Source organism: Prionailurus viverrinus, chromosome C1 (genome assembly GCF_022837055.1).
Source record: "Prionailurus viverrinus isolate Anna chromosome C1, UM_Priviv_1.0, whole genome shotgun sequence".
Lineage (NCBI taxonomy): Eukaryota > Metazoa > Chordata > Mammalia > Carnivora > Felidae > Prionailurus > Prionailurus viverrinus.
Genome location: NC_062568.1, coordinates 99,520,117 through 99,541,615, shown reverse-complemented (window position 1 = coordinate 99,541,615; position 21,499 = coordinate 99,520,117). Strand labels below are relative to the sequence as shown.

The 21,499-nt window shown below is 47.7% G+C and overlaps 1 long non-coding RNA gene across 1 annotated transcript; it reads right to left on the bottom strand.

Moving 5' to 3' along the window:
- Positions 1-1,224: 1,224 nt before the first annotated feature.
- Positions 1,225-16,301, bottom strand: LOC125173921 (uncharacterized). The gene is made up of 5 exons (XR_007155190.1): positions 16,264-16,301; positions 16,008-16,096; positions 12,256-12,383; positions 3,816-3,916; positions 1,225-1,475 (listed from the first exon to the last, which is right to left on the bottom strand). It is a non-coding gene; the product is annotated as an uncharacterized LOC125173921 (long non-coding RNA).
- Positions 16,302-21,499: the final 5,198 nt, after the last annotated feature.

Below are 21,499 nucleotides of genomic sequence, written 5' to 3'. Positions count from 1 at the left end.
ATCAGTCTTGACATTTGAACCAAATTTTGGTTGGAGGTATTCATTCCACCATCACAACTAGGATAATTTTTCTCTTGGAGCTATGAGACAAGAATGTAAAAATAACTATGATAAATAGAATATAAAGAGAATATTTAGAAAAAAAGATGGGCATTTGAATGATGCAGGACTGATGCAGAGAATTGGAATCTATAAAAATTCAAATAGGCATTCAAGTACTAAAAAACCTTAGTATTTGAAATTAAGGATTCGTTGAATGGATTTAGCAGCAGATGACAGGATTAGTGAGCTCAAAGACATGTGTATAGATGTACTCAAACCTAAGTACAGACAGAGAAAATAATGAAGATAATAGATCAGAGTATAAGATACATATTGGGACACAGTCATAATATCGATCATGCATCTAATTGGATTCTCAGAAAAAGGGAAGGAGAGAGAATAAGAAAAGCATATTCGAAGAGATAAAGGGCAAGAGTTGTCAGAATCAGAGAAAGACATCAACTCATAGATGCACAAAACTCAGTGAATCCCAAGTTAAGGAAAAACAAAGAAAACTACACAGAGGTGCAAACCAAAGACAATGAGAAAATGTTAAAAGCAGCCAAGAAAAATTAAAACACATCATATTCCAAGGAGCAACAATGAGTTATGGCTGACATGTTGATCGCAACTATGAAATCCAGACGACAATGGAAAGGCATTTTTAACTGTACAAAAAAAAGTTCTATATCCTGTGAATTTTTTTTTTCAAAAATAAAGGCAATTCATGGTCCTCTTTCCTTTCCCTTTTCTTCTCTTCCATGTGTGAACAATTTAAAGCCATCAGGTGGGGCAGAGCAAGGCGTGGCGTGGATGCGTTTGTGTGCACGGTGTGGAGAGTGGAGGAAGCCATGGTGGCCCAGAGCAGGATGTCAGAGCCCAGACAGGATGAGAAGGGCATTCCCATGGGAGGGAAGCCAGATGTGGGGTGTCAGATCCTGATCCTGAACAGGGTGAGGAGGGGGGAGGAGGTTTGGGTTTAGTGAGAGAGGGAGTTATAAATATAGAAAAGGAGAAAACTGGAATGAACCCTGTGATATTTATTTGGAAAAGAATATATCTGAGTGGATCCATCTATATATACACATATATTAATACATTATAATAATATATGCATATATAACAGATATATAATAGATACTACATGTATGTATACATATGCATACATATTCTCAAGCTGTGTTCACACAGAGCCAGGAGTGGATACATCTCATTAGCAAGACCTAGATTTTGTTTTCTAAACAACGGTTTCAAAGAAAGAAGGCAGGGATCCCCAGAGAATGGCTGATTCCAGGACTGGGCAGGGAAAGTACAAGGCGAGTCTGGAGCATCCTGGGCCAAAATGCACGGAAGCGCTCAAAGAATAATGGGGACATGTCAGAAGGATACAGAAGCTGTCTTGAAGTGGCTTCCACCGATCGAATCGGGGACATCTGAAAATCAAAATAAATAGTAAATTGGATTATAATCCTTTGAATAAAATAAGGAGCCACAAGTGTATATAAATAGTTAAATAGTAAAGCACAATGGGGACCAGGACTGTGTGTATAGTTTTAAGGTCCTTGCCCACGAAATGCTTGTTAGTTACAAAGGAGAAAAGAGTAATGTGCAGTGTTCGGAAAGCTGTCAGACCCCACCATAATCAAACAACCAAAGTATGCATCATCAGCGATGGCCCAAATTGATATACAGCACCTGATGGGATGCAATGAGAATTTAGCACCATTTCTGTGACATGTCTGCCAAACATGAAGAATCTGACTATAATGCTTGCAAATCAGACTATCAGACAAATACACATGGCGGTGGGGCGGGGGTGGGGGGAGCATTCTGTAAAATGGCTAGCCTGTAATCCATAAATGCATCAAGGTTAGGAAAGGTTGAGATGCTGGTCCAGACTGAAGGAGACTAAGAAGGCATGATAACCCATGACAGCTGAAATTTCTGATCTAATGCATGATTCCTTTTCTAAAGAAGTTATCGGGACAATTGACAAATCTTAACCGGGGGCTTGGATAGGATGGGAACGCATCATTATTAACTGCCTGATTTTGAAGTCTGTACTGTGGTTATGCCAGAAAACACTATAGGAAACATATGCTAAAGTATTCAAGGGTACTGGGTTGGCAAAATACTCTCAAATGGGTCAGGAACAAACATTTCTCTGTATTGGACATTGTATTTTTCCATAACTGTGTGATAGTTTCAAAGCTTTCAAAGGTAACAATTAAAAAATGAAGGCGGGGCGCCTGGGTGACTCAGTCAGTTGAGCGTTCTGCTCTTGATTTCGGCGCGGGTTGTGATCCTAGGGTTGTAGGATTGAGCCCTGCGTCAGGCTCCGCATTGAGTGTGGAGCCTACTTAAGCTTCTTAAGCTTCTCTCTGTCTCTGTCTCTCTCTCTTCTCTCTCCTCCCTCTCTCTCTCTCTCTCTGTCTCTCCCTCTGCCCCTCTCCCTTGCTTGTGCACTCTCTAAATTTTTTTTTCAACGTTTATTTATTTTTGGGACAGAGAGAGACAGAGCATGAACGGGGGAGGGGCGGAGAGAGAGGGAGACACAGAATCGGAAACAGGCTCCAGGCTCCGAGCCGTCAGCCCAGAGCCCGACGCGGGGCTCGAACTCACGGACCGCGAGATCGTGACCTGGCTGAAGTCGGACGCTTAACCGACTACGCCACCCAGGCACCCCGCTTGTGCACTCTCTAAAATTAATTTAATTTAATTTTAAAAATGAAGGCAAAGACATTTTCACGCTAATGAAGTCAGAGGACTCACCACCAGCAGACTCCTGCTACAAGAAATACAAGGATGACAATTCCGAATGGAAACAGAACTGCAGAGTGGAACAGAGAATTCCAAGAAGCAAATATGTGCCCAGATATAAGAGGGTTGACTGTCTGAAGCCACAAGAATAACTATGGCTTGTGGGATTTATAGCATATGTAGAGGTGAAACTTTTTTTTTTTTTAAGTAGGTTTCACACTCAGCCCGATGCAGGGCTTGAACTCACAACCCTGAGATCAAGACTTGAGATGAGATCAAGAGTCAGACGTTTAACCGACTGAGCCACCCATGTCCCCCTAAAAGTAGAACATTTAACAACAGTATTACAAAAGGTAGGGTGGGTACACACGAGTGTAGTTTTCCTCTATTATTTGTGAAATGGGAAAGCTTCCAATTTATAAGGTAGACTCCAAAAGTTGATGATGCCTCTGAGTTAACCGCTAAAAATTAATAGAAATAAAACTAAAAGTTTAACAGAAGAGGCAAAATACAATAAACATGCACAAAAGGAGAAATGAAGGTTTAAAGGAGCGGTGTCATAAATTGTTAAAAAGAAACAAGATTGCAGATCGAAGCTCCACTCACCACTTCTATTAAAAGACAAATATTTTTAGGCTGGATTAAAAAGAAAACAATCGTGTGCTGCTTATGAGACATACTTTATTTTTAAGTTTTTTAAAAAGTAAGCTTTACGCACAACATGGGGCTCGAATTCATGACCCAGAAATTAAGAGTCACATGGTCTACTGACTGAGCCAGTCAGGCGCCCCTCTGAGACATGCTTTAAACATAGGATACAGAAAGGCAGAAAGTAAGCTGATGGTAAAAATTATGTCATGCAAGCACTTACCAAATGAAAGGTGTGGCTCGATTAATATCAGACAAAGTAGACTTTAGAGTCAGAAGTAGGAATGGTGGTAAAGAGCGATGTTTCATAATGATAAAAGGACTAATTCAACAGGAAGACGTAACAATCATAAATTTGTACTCACCTAATAACAGGGCTGCATGAAGCAGAAAGTTGACAGAACAAAAGAGACAAGTGGGCAAATTTGTAACCACGGTCGAGGTTTTAACGAATCTCTTTCAGCAACTGATAGAAAAAGCAGATAAAAAAAATCAATAAGTATATAGAAAATATGAATGACAGAGTTAATCACCTTGACTTTAATAGACAGCTATAGAACGCTGCACCCAGCAGCTGGAGAATACACATTCTTCTCTCCAAGTGCATTTTTACCAAAATAGAACGTGTATTGAACCGTAAAGCAAGTTATAACAAATTTCAAAAGATGAACTCATGCTGGGTATGATCTCCGACCAAAGTGGAATGAAACTGGAAATGAACAAAAGAAAGATTGTTAGACCTCAAATGTTTGCATGTTAAGCAGAACTTTTAAATAACCCGGGGTTCAAAATATTTTGAACTGAGTGAAAATCAAAATATTGCATACAAACACTGAGATAAAAGCCAATGCAGTGATTAGAAAGAAATTTTAGGTTTTATTCTATTTTATTTTGTTTATTTATTTATTTATTTATTTTGAGAGAGAGAGAGAGAGAGACAATGAGGGAGGAGTAGAGAGAGGGAGAGAGAGAATTCCAAGCAGTCTCCGTGGTGGTGTGGAGCCTGACACGGGGCTGGAACCCACGAACCGTGAGATCATGACCTGAGCTGAAATCAAGAGTCAGACGCTTAACAGACTAAGCCACTGAGCCCCCCCCCCCAAGAAATTTTAAGATTTAAATGCATGTATGATAAGAGAAAATAGTTTAAAACTACTTACCTAAATTTCCATCTCAAGTTAGAAAAAGAACAGTAACTTTAAATCCAAGGAAAGAAGACAGAAGGGAAAATCAAAATACAAACCAAAGTCAATTTAAATATAAAGCAGATATGGGGTGCCTGGGTGGCTCCGTCGGTGGACCACAGGACTCTTGATCTTGGGGTTGTGAGTTTGAGCCCCACAGTGAGGGCAGAGATTACTTAAAAATACATAAAGCAGATGTACAAAAGAGAAGGTTAGCAAAACAAAAAGCTGGGTTATTAAAAAGGTAATGAATCTGGGGCTCCTGGGAGTCTCAGTCACTTAGGCCACCGACTCTTGATTTTGGCTCAGGTCATGATCTCACAGTTCGTGAGTTCAAGCCCCATGTCAGGTTCTGCACTGGTGTCGAGGAGCCTGCTTGGGATTCTGTCTCTCCCTCACTCTCCCTCTCGTCTGCTCCTATTCTCTCTCTATATATAAATAAATAAACAAACTTAAAAACAAGTAGAGATTTTTTTTAAAAGGTAATGAATATGATAAACAGCAAGATAAAAAGAGAGATAACAAAAGTTGTCAATATCAGCAAGGAAAAAGATCCTACAGACATTAAAAGATAAGAAAAGGTTTATTATAAAAACCTTTATGACAATAAGTTTAAAAACTTAGACTAAATTTTGACGAAGTCCAATTTATCTGTTTTTTTCTTTTGTTGTCTGCATTTTTTATGTCAAGTCTATGAAATTGTTGCCAATTTCAATGTCAAGATTTCCCCCTCTGTTTTCTTGGGTGACTTAAAGTTTTGGCTCTTAAATGTAGGCTTTGATCTATATTTAATTTTTGAGCCTGATGTTAGTTAAGGGTCTGATTTCTTTTGCATGAAGATATCCAGTTTTCCAGCACCAGTTGTTGAAAGGACTGTCTTTTTTCCCCATCGCATGATCTGGGCAACCTTGTCAAAAATCAATTGACCAAGGGGCGCCTGGGTGGCCCAGTCGGTTGGGCGTCTGACTTCAGCTCAGGTCATGATCTCGCGGTCCGTGGGTTTGAGCCCCGCATCGGGCTCTGTGCTGACAGCTCGGAGCCTGGAGCCTGCTTCCGATTCTGTGTCTTCTTTCTCTGCCCTTGCCCTGCTTGTGCTCTGTCTCTCTCTCTCTCTCAAAAATAAATTAACGTTAAATTTTTTTTTTTTTTTAAATCAATTGACCATGTATGAGAGGGTTTATGTCTGGGATCTCTGTTCTATTCTGTTGGTGGCTATAATTGTACTTACACTAGTACCGTACTGCTTCAGTTACTATAGCCTTGTAGCAAGTTTCGAAACCCAGAAGTGTGAGACGTCTAACCTTCTTTTTCAACGGTGTTTTGACTGTCTGAGGTCCCTTGGAATTCATATGGATATGAATCTGAGGCTCAGCTTTTCCGTTTTTTTGTGAAAAAGACTGCCGATACTTTGATAGGGATTGCAGTGAATTTATAAATAGCTTTGGCTCATGTGTGTAATCTTTGACACAGAAGAGTATTATCTATTATTTACGGATGCACGCATAAGTGGAAGGAATAGAATCTTGGACATCCTGAAGTTGAGATATCGGTTTCTTCCAGGGGTAGAAGCGTTAAGCCTAGAAAGACAAAAGAGACTGGAAGGGGATACACCTGGAACTTCAGTTATACCTGGAGTGTTTTATGTCTTTAAAAGATAACGGGAAATGGGGCGTCTGGGTGGCTCAGTCAGTTAAGTGGCCACCCCTTGATTTCAGCTCAGGTCGTGATCTCACAGTTGTGGGATCTAGCCCCGTGTTGGGCTCTGCACTGAGCACGGAGCTTGCTCAAGATTTTCTCTCCCTCTCCCTCCGTCCCTCTCCCCTGCTCAAGCTTTCTCTCGCTCTCTCTCTCTCTCTCCCTCCCTCTGAAAGCGATAAATAAATACATAAATAAATAAAATGGGAAGTAAATTTTTTTTTCAAATTATCACTACTGATTAGATGGTAAATAGATGTATGTTATTTTGCTCTCTACACTTTTCTGTAGTTCGAAACTTCTCATCATAAACAAGAGAGATTACATGATGGGGGCCAGCTGGGAGGCCCCTCCTGAGAGGCTCTCACCTGTCCTGCTGCCCTCCATCAGGTCCCCTTATACTGTCACCTCTCTACCTGTCCACCAGGAGCCCATTCACGGAGGTGAATTTATTTTTATTTTTATTTTTTCTTTCCAAGTTTTTATTTAAATTCCCACTAGTTAACATATAGTGTAATATTAGTTTGGGGTATAGAATTTAGTGATTCATCACTTACGTATGACACCTGGTGTTCATCACGACAAGTGCCTGCGTGGAGGTGAACTTAAAATACAGGTGGGACTTGACTTTGATCCTGTCTCCCTAGGTGAGGCTCGGGGAACAAATTCCAACCCACCAAAGGTTTAGACCTTCCAGTCAGTTCTTTGGCGGCTACTTCCAAATAGCAACAGGGAAATTAGGATTGGCAGACATCTGAAGAACACTCAACCCTGAAGGGAAGAGATGAATAGAATAGAATAGAACAGAATAGAATAGAGCAACCTGGAAGAACAGAGAAAGCCTGTGCACAGGGAAGAAAACTTTTAAAACTTTTTTTTTTCAACGTTTATTTATTTTTGGGACAGAGAGAGACAGAGCATGAACGGGCGAGGGGCAGAGAGAGAGGGAGACACAGATTCAGAAACAGGCTCCAGGCTCTGAGCCATCTGCCCAGAGCCCGACGCGGGGCTCGAACTCACGGACCGCGAGATCGTGACCTGGCTGAAGTCGGACGCTTAACCAACTGCGCCACCCAGGCGCCCCAAGAAGAAAACTTTTAAAGAAACAAATACAAAAATTCTCCCAAAGCTCGTGTGGATACTTTTCCAGTGATTAGAGAAGATATTTGCATCAATGACATAAGGACAAGATGCTCTAAAAAGGGAGCACTTGGGGGGTGCCTGGGGGGCTTAGTCGGTTAAGCGTCCAACTTCAGCTGAGGTCGTGAACTCACTGTTTCGTGAGTTCAAGCCCCACGTCAGGCTCTGTGCTGACAGCTCAGAGCCTGGAGCCTGCTTCAGATTCTGTGTCTCCCTCTCTCTGCCTCTCCCCTGCTTGTGTGCTCTCTCTCTCTGTCTCTCTCTCAAAAAAAAATAAATAAACATTAAAAAAAATTTTTTTTAATAAAAAAAGAAAAGAAAAAGGGAGCACTTGGTGCACCTGGGTGGCTCAGTCAGTTAAGCGTCTGACTCTTGATTTCAGCTCAGGTCATGACTTCACAGTTAGTGAGATCGAGCCCCGCATCAGGCTCTGCATTGACAGTGTAGAGCCCGCTTGGGATTCTCTCTCTCCCTCTCTCCCTGCCTCTTCCCCACTCACGTGCATGCACAAGTGATCTCTTTCTCTCTCTCAAAATAAATAAATAAACATAAAAATAAATCAAAAAGGAGCACACAGTAAAAACACAAAAAAAGAGAATGAGTAAGAAAAAATAAAATAAAAAACGTCACTAAAAGATGAGAGTATGAAACTATGGAATCACCCAGAAAGCATGGGAAAAACACAGAAATGGATCACGGAGGAAGAGAGGAGAGTGAAGAAGAAAATAAAGACTAGTCCCCGGAGGCCCAAAATATGAACCAAAGGAATTTCAGCAATTGAGAATAGAGAAAATTGTCAATCGAAGGATTCAAGAGAATTCCCCTGCAATGAAAGGAAGGAGTCTGCAGACCCACACGGCCTGCCAGACACCTGCGGACCCAGCAAGGCAAAGGGCTGTGCGATTTCAGAACCCGTGGGATAAGGAGAAGGCGTCACGGTGGCCGGGGGAAGCGGGTCAGGCGCACAGAATCAGGAATCAGAGCTGTTTGGGATCTCCCCATGGAAACGCTGGAAAGCTAGAGCCTTAGCCTTAGAGCGTAGCTCTCAAAACTGCCAAGGACCAGGATTTCCAAAAGCATTTGTTACTGTCACTACATAACAAAACTTGCTGGCTTTGAACAATGCACATTATTATTTCACGGTTTCTGAGGGCCAGGAAGTCAGGAGCAGCTTCGCTGGGTGCCTCTGGCTCAGGGTGTCTCTTAAGGCTGCGACCGGCTGGGGGGACGGCATTGCAGTCGGATGAAGGTTCAGCTGGAGCGAAGGAATTTGTTTCCAAGCTCATACACGTGGTTGTTGGCACAAGGCTGCAGGTCCCTGCTGCAGAGACCGCTCCGTGGGGCTGCTCACGCCCTCCCCCAGTGAGTGATCCAACAGATCTGGAGACCCCGAGACAGTGTGTCATCAACTTTTATCCGGGGAGTGATGCTCCCTCACTTCCGCCGTGTCCCAGACTTCAGAACGCTCCAGTTCTGCCAAGCCACACAGTAGAGTCACATTCTGGTCCTCGTGGGAGGGTGTCCTGCTGCAGCCTGTGACGTGCTGGAGTACTCGAGGATTCCGGAAGCCTCTTCATTCTAATCGTGGCCACCTCCCAAAGCCCTGCAGCCTCTGCGTTTCGCTGTGTGTCGAGGCTCCTTCCAGTCCTGCTCTCTACCTGGACCCCACTCGCAAGTGAGGCACAGGGACCCAATCATTTAGGGAGGGACAGGACCAAAAAACAAATACTTGGGTCTCCCCATTATCTGAAACCTTGGTGTTCCTGGGGCACAGGGATGTGGGGATGCAGGGATAAGAGAATGTAAAGATATTCCTGGAGTTCAGCTGTTCTTTCATTCATTCTGCATTTTTGGTGCACCTTCCAGGCTTGCTAGAAACCCCGGGATAAAATATGGATCCTGTCCTTGAGGGCTCAGGGAGGAAGGAGGTAGATGATTAACCAATAATTCCAGTCCCAGAACACGAGGGTAGCATGGATGTAAAAAAAAAAAAAAAAAAAAAAAAAAATTAAAGGGTTTATAGCCCTAACATACAACAGACATCTCAGAATTGATAAGAAAATTCAAACATAGTGTACTAATTTCATATTGCTGCTTGCTCTAACAAATTACCACAAAACTGGTGGCTTGAAAACAACTCCTTTAGTTCTGAAGGTCAGGAGTCCAAAATGAGTCTCACCGGGCTCAAATCAGAGTGTTGGTAGGTCTTCATTCCTTCTAGAGGCTCTTGGGAAAATCCATTTCCCAGACTCTTCCAGCTTCTAGAGGCTGCCTGTATGCCTTGGCTTTTGGTCCCTTCCTCTACCTTCAAAGCCAGCAGTATCAGGCCGAGTCCTTCCCATGCTGCCCCTCTCTGACTCTCTCTCGCCTGCCTCCCTTTTCCATTTCAGAGGACCCTTGTGATTATACTGGGGTCCCCCAGATAATCTGGGGTGATTTTCCATTCTCAAGGTCAGCTGACTGACAACTTAATTCCACCCACAACCATAATTCCCCTTTGCCATGTGACCTAACATATTCACAGATGTGGGGATTAGGACATGGAAAACTTAGGGGGGGCCTTATTCTGTCCACCGCACACACCAACAGAAAAGAAAGCAATTCATAAGAGAAGTGCAAACAGCACCTGAATCTATGAAAAGACAGTCACTTTTCCCAAAAGCCAAGAAAGTAAAAGTTAGCCCAGCAAGGACATCCCGTGCTCAGCCTCCAGATGGCAAGTGTGGAAAAGGTTAACACCCTCTAGGGCTGAATAGAACATGGGAGATGGGCATTTCTGGGGCCTGCTGGGAGGAGGACTGTAGCTACCACATTTGGGGGAACATAATCTGATGGTCCATCAAACTCAGAATACACTGACATTCAAATGTTGCAAGCCCACGTACAGGAATTCATTCCCTTTAGAAATAACACCTTGCCCCTGAATTCAAAAATGCCCGTGTGTCAGGCACTGGGGGTGTAGCCACAGAGAGGACAGACCAGGCCCCTGCTCTCATGGGGCTGACGTTCTTATGGGAAAGGCAGACCACAAAGAAACCAAGAAAGAGAGAAACCAGACACGTACTGGGTTGGGACGAGGGCCGTGTGTTCCTTTCCCAGGGCTGCCGTAACAAATGGCCACAAACTTAGTGGCTTAAAATAACAGAACCAAATATTCCCCCATAGTCCTGGAAGCCAGAAGTTCAAAATCAAGGTGTTGGCAGGCGTGGTTCCTTCTGGAGGCTCTGAGCTTGGAGAATCTGTTCCTTGCTTCTCTCCTGGCTTCTGGTGGCTCTCAGCAAACCCCCGTGTCCCTTGGCTCATAGGCACATCACTGCAGTCTGCCATCCCGTGGCGTTCTCTTCTCTCTGTGTGTCTTTTTGCCCAAATCTCCCTCTTTTTATGTGGACACGAGTCATTGGGTTAGGGTTCATCCTTTCCTAGGATGACCTCATCTCAACTTGACTGCACCTGCAAAGATGACTCCCAAATAAGGGCACATTCACAGCTACTAGGAGTTACTTCAATACATCTTTTTAGCGGACACAAGTCAAGCCTCGACAGGCTCTCCAGAGAATTGACAGAAGACAATAATGAGAGAGTGAGGGTGGCTGCTTGAACTTGGATGAGCAGGAAGGCTTCTCAGAGGAGGGGGCATTGAACCTGAGCTCTGAGCGGCAAGGAAGAAGTCAATGAAGATCAAGGAAGAATGTTCTAGGGGAGGAAACGGCTGGCCCAACGGCCTCGAGGCAGGATCGGGCTTGGCCAGTTCAAGGCCCTGCAATCAGGCCAGCAGAGCAGGCGATAGTGGGCACGGAGGGTGTTCCGGGCGGAGCTCAGAGAAGGTGCAGGGCCAGATGGTATAGACCTTGAAGCTCAGGGAAAAGAGTCTGCATTTTGTCTTGGAGGAGGACAGTGACACAATCTGAGCTGTTTGTCAAAGACGGCGGCATGTGATGTATGTACGAGGGTGTGTATCACACGACTGTTCCCAAAACACTGGAAATACCCTGTGTATTCAGGGGACTGGGTGAATGACCTATGCTATGTTCATTCTGTGGCTTCGGAGTTTGAGCTATCCATATCCACCTGCAAAGATGTTCTTGATACACGAAGTAAAAAAGCAAGGTGTCTAATATCTCTGTGTGTCTTCTCTAAGTTTGGTTTTAATTTAATTTTTTTTATTTCAGTAATCTGTACACCCACCATGGAGCTTGAACTCCCAACCCTGAGATCAAGAGTCACGGGCTCTTGTGACTGAGCCAGGCAGGCGTCCCCGGACAGGTGTGTGTGTCTCCTTTTTTTAAACAGGTTTCTTTTTTTTTTTTTAATTTTTATGTATTTTTGAGAGAGAAGGAGACAGAGTGTGCGCGGGAGAGGGGCAGAGAGAGAAGGAGACGCAGAATCCGAAGCAGGCTCCAGGCTCTGAGCTGTCAGTGCAGAGCCCGACGTGGGGCTCGAACCCATGAACCGTGAGATCGTGACCTGAGCCGAAGTTGGACGCTTAACGGACTGAGCCACCCAGGTGCCCCTGTGTGTGTGTGTTTGTGTGTGTGTGTGTGTGTGTGTGTGTGTCTTCTCAAGGCAGCAAAAGCCTCTGCGATGCTTGAATGCAATCTGTGCACAGGCCACAAATTGAGTTGATTTGGGTTCTCCTAACCAAACCCAGAACACAGTCTGATTCCCATTTCTGGAACCCAAATGCTCGTTTACAAGGGCTCACGTTGGAAAGCGTTGTTCTACAAAGTCAGCTTGTTTGTTTTGTCCACCACCTTCCCCGAGAGGCTGCTCTGTGACAAGCTCCTACCTTGCGCAGTCCCCTCCTGCTGGCTCACCATGGCTGTCCTAGTGCTCCAGCGGGCTTCAACGTCCAGACAAGTGTGATCCAGGCGCTCCTTTGGACTGCAATGGAGGAGGTCTCTGTTCCCACTTGGTCTGGGGAGACAAGGAAGCCAGGAATCTCAGACATTTGGAGCCGCGTCTGTACAAAGGGTTGAACTAAATAATGCCCAGGTTACGCTATATGAATCCTTCCTCCCGGCCTCTCCGAGACTGATTCCTCATGGAAGCTGGCCTCGACCTCAAGCCTGCGGTGGTATCTTTTTGTGGTCTCCCGCGCATGCATTGGGGCCTGTCCTCCCTTCCTTTTAGACTCCACACGCTCAAAAAAATCTTTGTTCGTTTATCGACCTGGAAAGTGAAATGACTCTGAACCTGCATTCTCTGAGAGGTCCAGGATGCAGCCCTAATTAGGGCTCAAATTTCTCTGGATTTTCCCATTTTCAAGTTGGGTGCTGCGTCCCCATGTTCAGGTCGCTCATTGGTGGTAAAAATCTGGTAAAAATCTTAGGACACCTAAAGAAAATTGGGACAGGAAGGGTTTTGTGTAATAGTGTCCAGCTGGAAACAACCCTCATGTCCATGACCGTAGAACGGATGCATACATTGAAGTTTGGTCACGCAGTGGAGTAATCCACAGCACCCAGAACCAATGACCCAAATAATAGGCAAAGTGTGATTTACTCTCAAAAACTGTTACAGTAAATGAAAGAAGCTGAACTCAAAAGAACACATAGGATTCCGTTTACATAAAGCTTAAAAGCTGGCAAAATTGAACTATCGTGTTTCACGTCACATGCTTAGTTGGCTGTGTAAAATTATAAAGAAAAGACACAAGTTCTCATACTGGCCAACTTTGAGGGGAAGGGAGGTCGTGAGTGGGAAGGGCTTCGGGGACCCGCGATCCCGAGTCTCGAGCTGGCCTACGATTTAGTCACTAAGAGTTTGTTAAGCTGTATGGTTATTTTGTAACACCTACTTCTCTAGGTATCATATTTTGAAATACAAAAGGCTGATCACTACATGGTATGCATGAAACTAATGTTACACGGTATGTTAGCTAACTGAAATTTAAATCAAAACTTAACAGAAATAAATTAGAATATCAAGTAAAATAAAATAAAATAAAATGGCCAAAAAAATTAAGTCCATAAATTGAAAACCAGGATAGGATTTATTTATTTATTTATTTATTTATTTATTTATTTATTTATTTTTGAGAGCGAGAGTGCGAGTGGGAGAGGGGCAGAGAGAGAGGGGGACAGAGGATCCAAAGCGGGCCCTGCGCTGACCACAGTGAGCCTGACGCGCGGCTCGAACTCACGAACTGTGAGATCACGACCTGAACCAAAGTCAGACGCTTAACCAACTGAGCCACCCAGGATAGGACTTAATGTTAGGGTTTGTGGGGACTAAGTCTGAGGTCCTATGGAGGGTATTTAGGGGAGTTGGACTTTCTCTCTTTCTCCTCCTTGTCCCCCTCCTTCCTCCCTCCTTCAGTACCTCTTCTTCTTCTACTTTCCTTTCTCTACCACGAAAAGCCCCCATCCTTACCCCTTTGCTTAGCATGGGCAGGTCCTCTGCTCCTAGCCTTTCATCCCTTCCAAGACCTAGAAAATGCTCTCTAAATTCAGATCCAAGGAAAAGAGCATGCCATTGACCACTGCTGTGTACTGGCTGAGGACCGGCTGGGGAGGAGCGGGTGAGGAAGGGCAACCTCTGCTCAAGCCCTGGTGGCTTTGGTGGAGTGGCTGAGGGGGGCTTGTTTCTCAGGGAGGGGACGGGGCAGTCCCTCCAACGCAAGGAGAGGATGGCGTGGGGCGGGGCTCACAGATGGAGGGAGAGGTGGCAGAGGGAAGTGAATTAATTATCTCAGGCCCCAGTAGGAATGAGAAGCACCCAGAACTGGACCAGAAGAACCCAGGATGCCAGCTGCCCCTGGCTGTACGCGGCTGCTTTGGGCTGCTTCGGGGTCCCCAGGCCCTGTCTTTTCCCTGCCATCATGTAGAGCTGGCTCCTATTCTCGGCCTCGTCCGCAGAGGAAGCCAGGTCCCTCTCCTTGTTTGTGTTGGCAGCTGTCTCCAGCGGCCAGGCCCCTGGCCCTTCCTGAGGGAGCATGTCCGCAGATAAGCTAATGTTGGCATCTCCCCAAGAACTGTCATTATTTTGTTTCTAAAATATTTCTCTTGTCCTCGCCTTGCCAGCATCTCCCCTCCCACGCCCTCCCCCCTTCCCTGGGAATCAGCTGAGGAGCAAAGGGTTTTCCTTATAAATCCTGCCCACCACCTCCAAGCGGCTCTCCTTGCCCCCCATGCGCTGCGGGAGCCGTCACCCTTCGCCCTGCTCTGCAGCCCGCGCCCCCACCGCCCTCCCGCAGTGCAGCAGTCCCCGCCTGGCTGTGGCCCTGCCTCCACCTGCGTCTCTCTGATCTTCCAAACTGCGAGGGGGCGGAGCCAGGCCTCCTGAGAAGAGAAATTGACAGCAGCCGCCACGTGATCATCGCTGAGCACCTGCTTCCAACACAAAACCTTGTTTCATATTCACAAACCCCTGCCAAGGAGCAACTTCCTCTTCGGGTTTTGCAGCTGAGGCTTGGCGATGGTGGCGGGGCGGGGGGTGGGGGGGCGTCAAGCGATCTCCCCCGGGGTCCAGCAGTCCATATGTGGTAGAGCCGGAACTGGACCCCGTACCTGCCTGAGTTCGCGGCCCTGAGCCCGTCTGCCCTGTGAACCTCGGAAGCACGTTCTTTTAGGCTTGTCTTCTCATTTGTTTCTGAGCGGCAGACCCCGTTACCATTCCCTTTTTACAGAAGAAACTAAAGACTAGAGAAATTGAATGACTAAGACCGCATTTGGGCCCTCTAGTTTCAAACCCAGAGGCTTGGTTGCTGCGGTGTCTTCATATTGGCTCTTCTGTTTTTCTAGGATCAAGCCCTGCCCTGAATTCTGCCTGCCTTCTGTATTATCTGACTGCATTATGAACAAATCTATCCATCTATCCACCCACTCATCCACCTATCCATCCACCTGCCCAGTATCTATCTATCTATCTATCTACCTCAGAGCCCATGTCATCAGAGCTCACAGTCCAGTGGACAAAGATAGGTACGCACGCACGTGCGCGCGCACACACACACGAATGTGAATATACATACGTAAATAACCACTTATAAGCATGCTTCAGATACTGCTGGAGAGAGGTGTGTGTGCTGTGCCACCAGACTTTGAACTTGCACCCACTGATGGGGAGTCAGAAAAGCTCCTTCAGCAACCCTGTCCTGGCTCCCCCTCTGGCCAGATTTAGCCCTCACAACCAGGAAGACCGGAGAAAAGAAGCAGCCGGGCCTCGAGCCCTCAAGGAGCACTCATCTTTAAGAGAGAATCTCTGATCTCAGCTGGGTCTGTGGGAAGGGGCAAGGAGGCAAGGCCAGCAGCAGGGCCCTGCGTTTCCCAGGGAGAGGCTGAGAACACGTACGCCAGGAGACCATCTCGGCCTACCCTTTGCTTGCTCTGTGGTTTGGGAAAAGGACACAGCATCTCTGGGCTTGGCATGCCTCTTCTGCAGAATGACACAGTTTAATAGCAGCTGCCACCAGGAAAGTTTGGGCTCCTGAGCCGGGGGTGGGGGATCAGTTCCCTTCCCCACATGGCCGTAATGCAGGGGGACAAGGCACCCTGTCCTTGTCTTGGGCTTTACTGCAGCCAAGAGGTTAGTACTCACCTTCCAGCTTGCTAGAGCTTCCTTTCCAATGAAGAAGGAGGAACAGCGAGCCACTGTGTTTCCCTTTTCCCCAGTTCTGAATGGGAGACCTGAAAACTTTCTGCATTACTTCCTACCCACGCCGCACCCTGTCTCCACTAGAAGTGGTACCAAGGTGCTGTCCCCCACAAAGGGGGGAGCTCTGATTTCCCAGTTACCTTACCAGGGGTGACTTAAAGAGGGAACCCACCACCTTAGGGGTCTGGCTCAGTATCACCTTCACTTCTGCTGTGTTCTCTGGAGCAAGCAACAGGAGAGCCTGGATTCAAGGGCAGGGGAACTGACCCCCCCCCCGCCCCCCCCCCACACACCCTTGAGGAAGGAGCTGCAAAGTCACTGCAAGGGCTTGGAGGGGGAGGAGTAAATGTTTCTGCTGCTGTTTGCAATCTACCTCGGACACCACTGAGGGCTCTGGGCCAACACCCACTGTTCCTCCTGCGTGCCCTGGAGGTGGGAAAAAGGAAGTGTTAGAGGAAGAGGGTCAGGTGGGATTGCCCCAGGTTCTGCTGACCCCAATCCAGACTTTCTCACACTGGGGTCAGCAGCTCCTTGAGAATTTTTTTTTTATTTCATTTTGATGTTAATCTAAAAACACATCTAGATGTGTTCTGCATAGCTGCCCCCTCCCATTGGGAATTTCAACTCGGGCGTATATATTTTTTTAAATCCATGGTGCAGGGGATCCAAGCAGCAAAATTTTGATGGTCACCGGAGATGGACTGAAGAGGCAGCCAGATGCTTATCAGGGCACAGGGCATGAACATGGCTCCTCAGGGGTTCAGGAGACCAGAGCAGAGGGAAACTGAGTCAAGACATGACAGAGCTAAACTGGGAGGACAGAACCTCCTCCCAGCAGCTAGGAGGGTGTCTAACATTGTCAGTAGCAACTTCATATCTGCCAACTCATTATCTGCATCTGCTGTCTTGAGATAGTGCTATCTGTGTGTCTGGGAGCAGTGAGGCTGGGAGGGGACACTGGGTGGGCAGGGAGGACACGTGCTTGGGTAGAATCAGTTTCTGAAGGGGACTGAGGGTGGAAGCTGGGTCAGAACATCTGAGTCCCCGGCAGCCTGACACAATGAGGACTTTGTTACTGACAGTAGCCCCTTTGCGTGCTGGGTTCCAGGAAACCACTATTACCCCTCCAATACTCAGCAAGAGAAGCATTGCTATTTCTACTTAACAGATGAAGACAGTGGTTCAGAGAGGTTAGGCAAGCTGCTCAAGGCCACACAGTATTCTGCCAACTTTGTCCTATTCAGTAGCCATGACTCTGCCGGTTTCAACTCGGCCCCCTCCCCCCGGGTTGCTCCTGTCTTGGGTGGAGGAGCCCCCATCCCAGGACTTCTCAGGGGCCCAAGTGAGAAGTGGATGCATTTGCCCCACCTTTACCCTTGCGAGCCTGCCAGGCAACCCAGCTCATAATTAGGTAATTAAGTCTTCGAGTAAATACTGGAGAAGTCCAACCTGTTTTTGTATCGTTGCAGGAAAACAAAGTCACAGGAGCTTTCCAGTAAGTTCATAGAGTTTCTGGCTCAGCAGGGAGTAAACAGGGACAAGTAACTTCGGTCCTGTCCCTCCCCACGGCCACCCCCTTCTGCCTTCCCCACATCAGTCACGGAACCAGCACATTGTTTGTTCTCCAGAGTGCTTTGGTGTGACCTGAGGTTTGGTGAGGGCAGCCAGGCCGGCTTCCTGGGGTCGCTGTGTTTCCGGGAGTCCTCAGGCCAGGAAGCACCTCCGTATTCAGAAATGCCAGTCATGGTGTTTCTCACACTTGAGGCCAGGCTCTGCGGGCCACAGTGGGTGGGGGCAGGCCAGGCCTGGGGCTTAGTGAGCTTCTGGATCCCCAGGGAGGAGGACAATGGCGAGCCCAAGGCAGCCTCCAGAAGGGTTTGTTGAAGAAAGTACCTTGAAGTATGCCTCCTGCTAAGCACTGCCTCTGGAAGAAGAGGAGAGGGTGGGGGGCTCCAGCAACCCCTCCCAGGCTCCTCACTCTATTCACTTGGTAGGACACAGAGCCTTTAGCACCAAAGGGATGCTCAGGAGGCAGGGGTCTGGTGGGAGGGGGGGAGCAGGTAGCACAGGACAGGGAGGGCCGGAGGATGCCAGGCCCCGCAGAGGAGGGGAGGGCAGCAGGGAGAGGCAGAGAGGAGTGTCCCCCACCCCCCAGGACAGTTCAGGGCTGGCACTTGCCGGGAGCTGTCAGTGTGCAGCTTCATTCTTGGGCCAAGATAGTGGAGAGCTCTTCCCAGAGTGTCCTCAGAGAAGATCAGCGCCCCCCCCCCCGGGCACTTGTCACCCCCTGTCAGCATTGTCTGCAGGCTTCCCTGCCTCCCACCTGACTGTGGGCAGCTTGAGGGCAGCCCCACATAGGAATTGGCCCTACACCAACCCCAGGCCTGGCAGCTGGAAGGCAGGAGGGGCCCAGAACGTTCTGCAGTGTGACCACGTGAATGTGGTTGGAGACGTCTGCGCAAAGGGCACAGGAGCGGGGGTCAGGAGAGCAGGTTCTGGCCCTTCCTTGGTCGCTGGCTTGAAGGGTAGCCTCACGTAAAGCATTTCACTTTTCTGGGCCTCACTTCTCCCAGCTGTGAAATAGGGGACTGAGCGACAGGAAAGTTCCTCTGCATTTCTGACCGTATGCGTGTCAGTCGGGGGTTCGACCACAGAACCACTGCAGCGAAACTAGTGGAAGAGTGTGAGATGTTAGACAAATGATAGATACACAGATAGATAATTTATTCAGGAAAATTGGCTTGCACCAACGCTGGGAGCTGGGTAACCATCTCCAGGTCTGATGTTGGAGCTTGGAGCCTACGGGGCAGCAGTGAGAGCAGGCTGGGACCCCCAAGGGCGTAGGCACTGGAATCCCCTCAGGATGAGACCAAAACCGGAGCCCGGTTCTCGCTGTCTCTGACCTTGGAGACAAGGGAATCCAGCAGGAGCCGGGAGCCCTCCTCCAAAGTGGCCCTCAGGCCCCAGCTGCGGGGGAGGGAAGTCAGCAGATCAGCACTGCATACTTTTAATGCGTCTGCCACGGAATGACCTCCGCCTCCTTCCTTACCCCACCTGCGCTCTCCTGGGACAACCCCCCCCCTGTGGCCACCTCCAGCAGAAACACATAAGAAAAGGACCCCTGGGGTATGGAGTTCAACCCGGCCGAGGTGATCCATTACACAGCTACCGTGGTATGATCAGAATTCAGTGATTCAGTCAAAAACCCATTAAAAGACAATTTGGAAGAAAATCGTCCGGGGGCTTTCTTAGGAAACTGAGATCATCTGCAAATACATGCCTGGTCTTCCAATGCATCGCTTCACGGTCATTAATTCAGCTTAAGGGTTGTCAGCTCCTCCGGGATGGCCTCGAGTCTCCCCCCCCCTTCTCTTCTGGGCATGCGGCGTCGCACAGGGCGTGATCCAAGACGGGCTGACACAGAGAGGTAGCGTGGCCTCCTTTCCTCACTGAAGCTGGTGTTTGTTGAATGCTCACTCTATACAAGCTCTGCTCATTTTCCGCACACCAACACTTGGAGAGAGAGATTAGCATTATGCGCGTTTTATGTATGGGGAAACTGAGGCACAGAGCGTTGAAGTCACTTGGCCAAGATTATTTGGCCAGTAAGTAGTAGAACCAAGATTTGAACCTGGTCACTTGCCTCCAGTGCCTGAGGCTTGACCGGTGTCTGAGATTGCCCAGGCAGTGCTTGGCATATCATCAGACTTGTCTTAAGGAGGACTCAGAGGTTGTGGGCAGAAGCCCAAGGGGCCAGACGTCCGCTCCCTGCCGACAAGGGCTCAGAAATGTCTATGTTTTCGCCTCAGCTTGCTGTCTGTCGGAGATTGCTGACTCTCAGTGCCCCTTACCTAATTCCTCAGTAACAGAACTCCCAATGTTCAGCAGGGCACATGGTAACTGACACACAAGATCATTTCCCAGCCTCCTTTACAGATGGGCAAAGGTGAGGCCATGTGGCTCCCTTGTGGCTGGTGGGAAGTTAACAGAAAATCCGATGCATTCTTATAGGGAGGGGCCAACCTCTTTTTCTGTCAGTTCTTGCCTCTGAGAAAGAAGCTGGATGAAATGCAGTATCATAGCTGGAGCTCCAGTAATCACTGGTATCTCCTAGGACCTTGTTAGAAATGTATATTCTGGGGGCGTCAGCCTGGGGTCTGTTGGTGGAGCATGCAACTCTTGACCTTGGGGTTGGGTTGGAGATGACTTAAAAATAAAATCTTAAAAAGAAAAAGAAATGTGTGTCCCACCCAGACCTACTCAGTCAACAACCTCAGTTTAAGAAGATCCCCACGTGATTTGTGTGCCTGTGAAAGTTTGAGAAACACTGGTTGAAGCTGCATTTATTGGCTGAACCTAATTCTGACCAGTCATAGCCGTGATGGCCTTCCTGTTGCTGGCACCTTGAACTCCTCGTTTGCAGAATGGGGAAGCCATGGCTTCTGGGGGAGACATCCATGACCAATGGAGAGCCGTTCTCCAAAATGTCCTCATCCCCATCTTCCTGTGAAGAGCTGTGTGTCAAGAATGGACCCACCAAAAGTATTGGGAAGGGGGCGCCTGGGTAGCTTGTCGGGTGAGTGTCTGACTCTTGATTTCAGCTTGGGTCATGGTCCCAGGGTGGTGAGAGGGAGCCCCAAGTCAGGCTCCAAGCTAAGCATGGAGCCTACTTAAGATTCTCTCTCGGGGCGCCTGGGTGGCGCAGTCGGTTAAGCGTCCGACTTCAGCCAGGTCACGATCTCGCGGTCCGGGAGTTCGAGCCCCGCGTCGGGCTCTGGGCTGATGGCTCAGAGCCTGGAGCCTGTTTCCGATTCTGTGTCTCCCTCTCTCTCTGCCCCTCCCCCGTTCATGCTCTGTCTCTCTCTGTCCCAAAAATAAATAAACGTTGAAAAAAAAATTTAAAAAAAAAAGATTCTCTCTCTCTCTCTCTGCCCCTCCCCCCCACCCCCGCTTGCATGCACTTTCTCTCTCTCTCTCTCTAAAAAAAAAAAAGTGCTGGGAGAGTCAGAACTCTTAAGCCCATGTGTGCCTATCTGTGCATACGTGTGTGTATACTTGTGCGTGAGCCGTGTGTGCCTGCATGTGTTTGCAGAGAGACTGAGGAGCCAGTGGAGTGTGTCCATTCACCAGTTGTTGATGCATTTGTAAGGACAACAGAGGAAGACAGGAGTGGGAGGCATCCAGCCTATGGAGAAATATGATTAAAATCACATTGGCTCTGAGATATGTGCCTAATTGCAAGAATTCTGTGAAGGCAGGCATCTGGGAAGGTGCCATAGTGAGAAACAGACCTTGGGACCTAAGAAAGAGAAGGAGAAGCTGGCTTACTCTGAGAATGGAAGCCATGTGGGCTGAGGGGGCTGGTGCCCACACCTCCCTTGTTCCTGGGTACGGGCTGGCCACCTGCCTGTCCGGACCATGCATGGTGACATCTG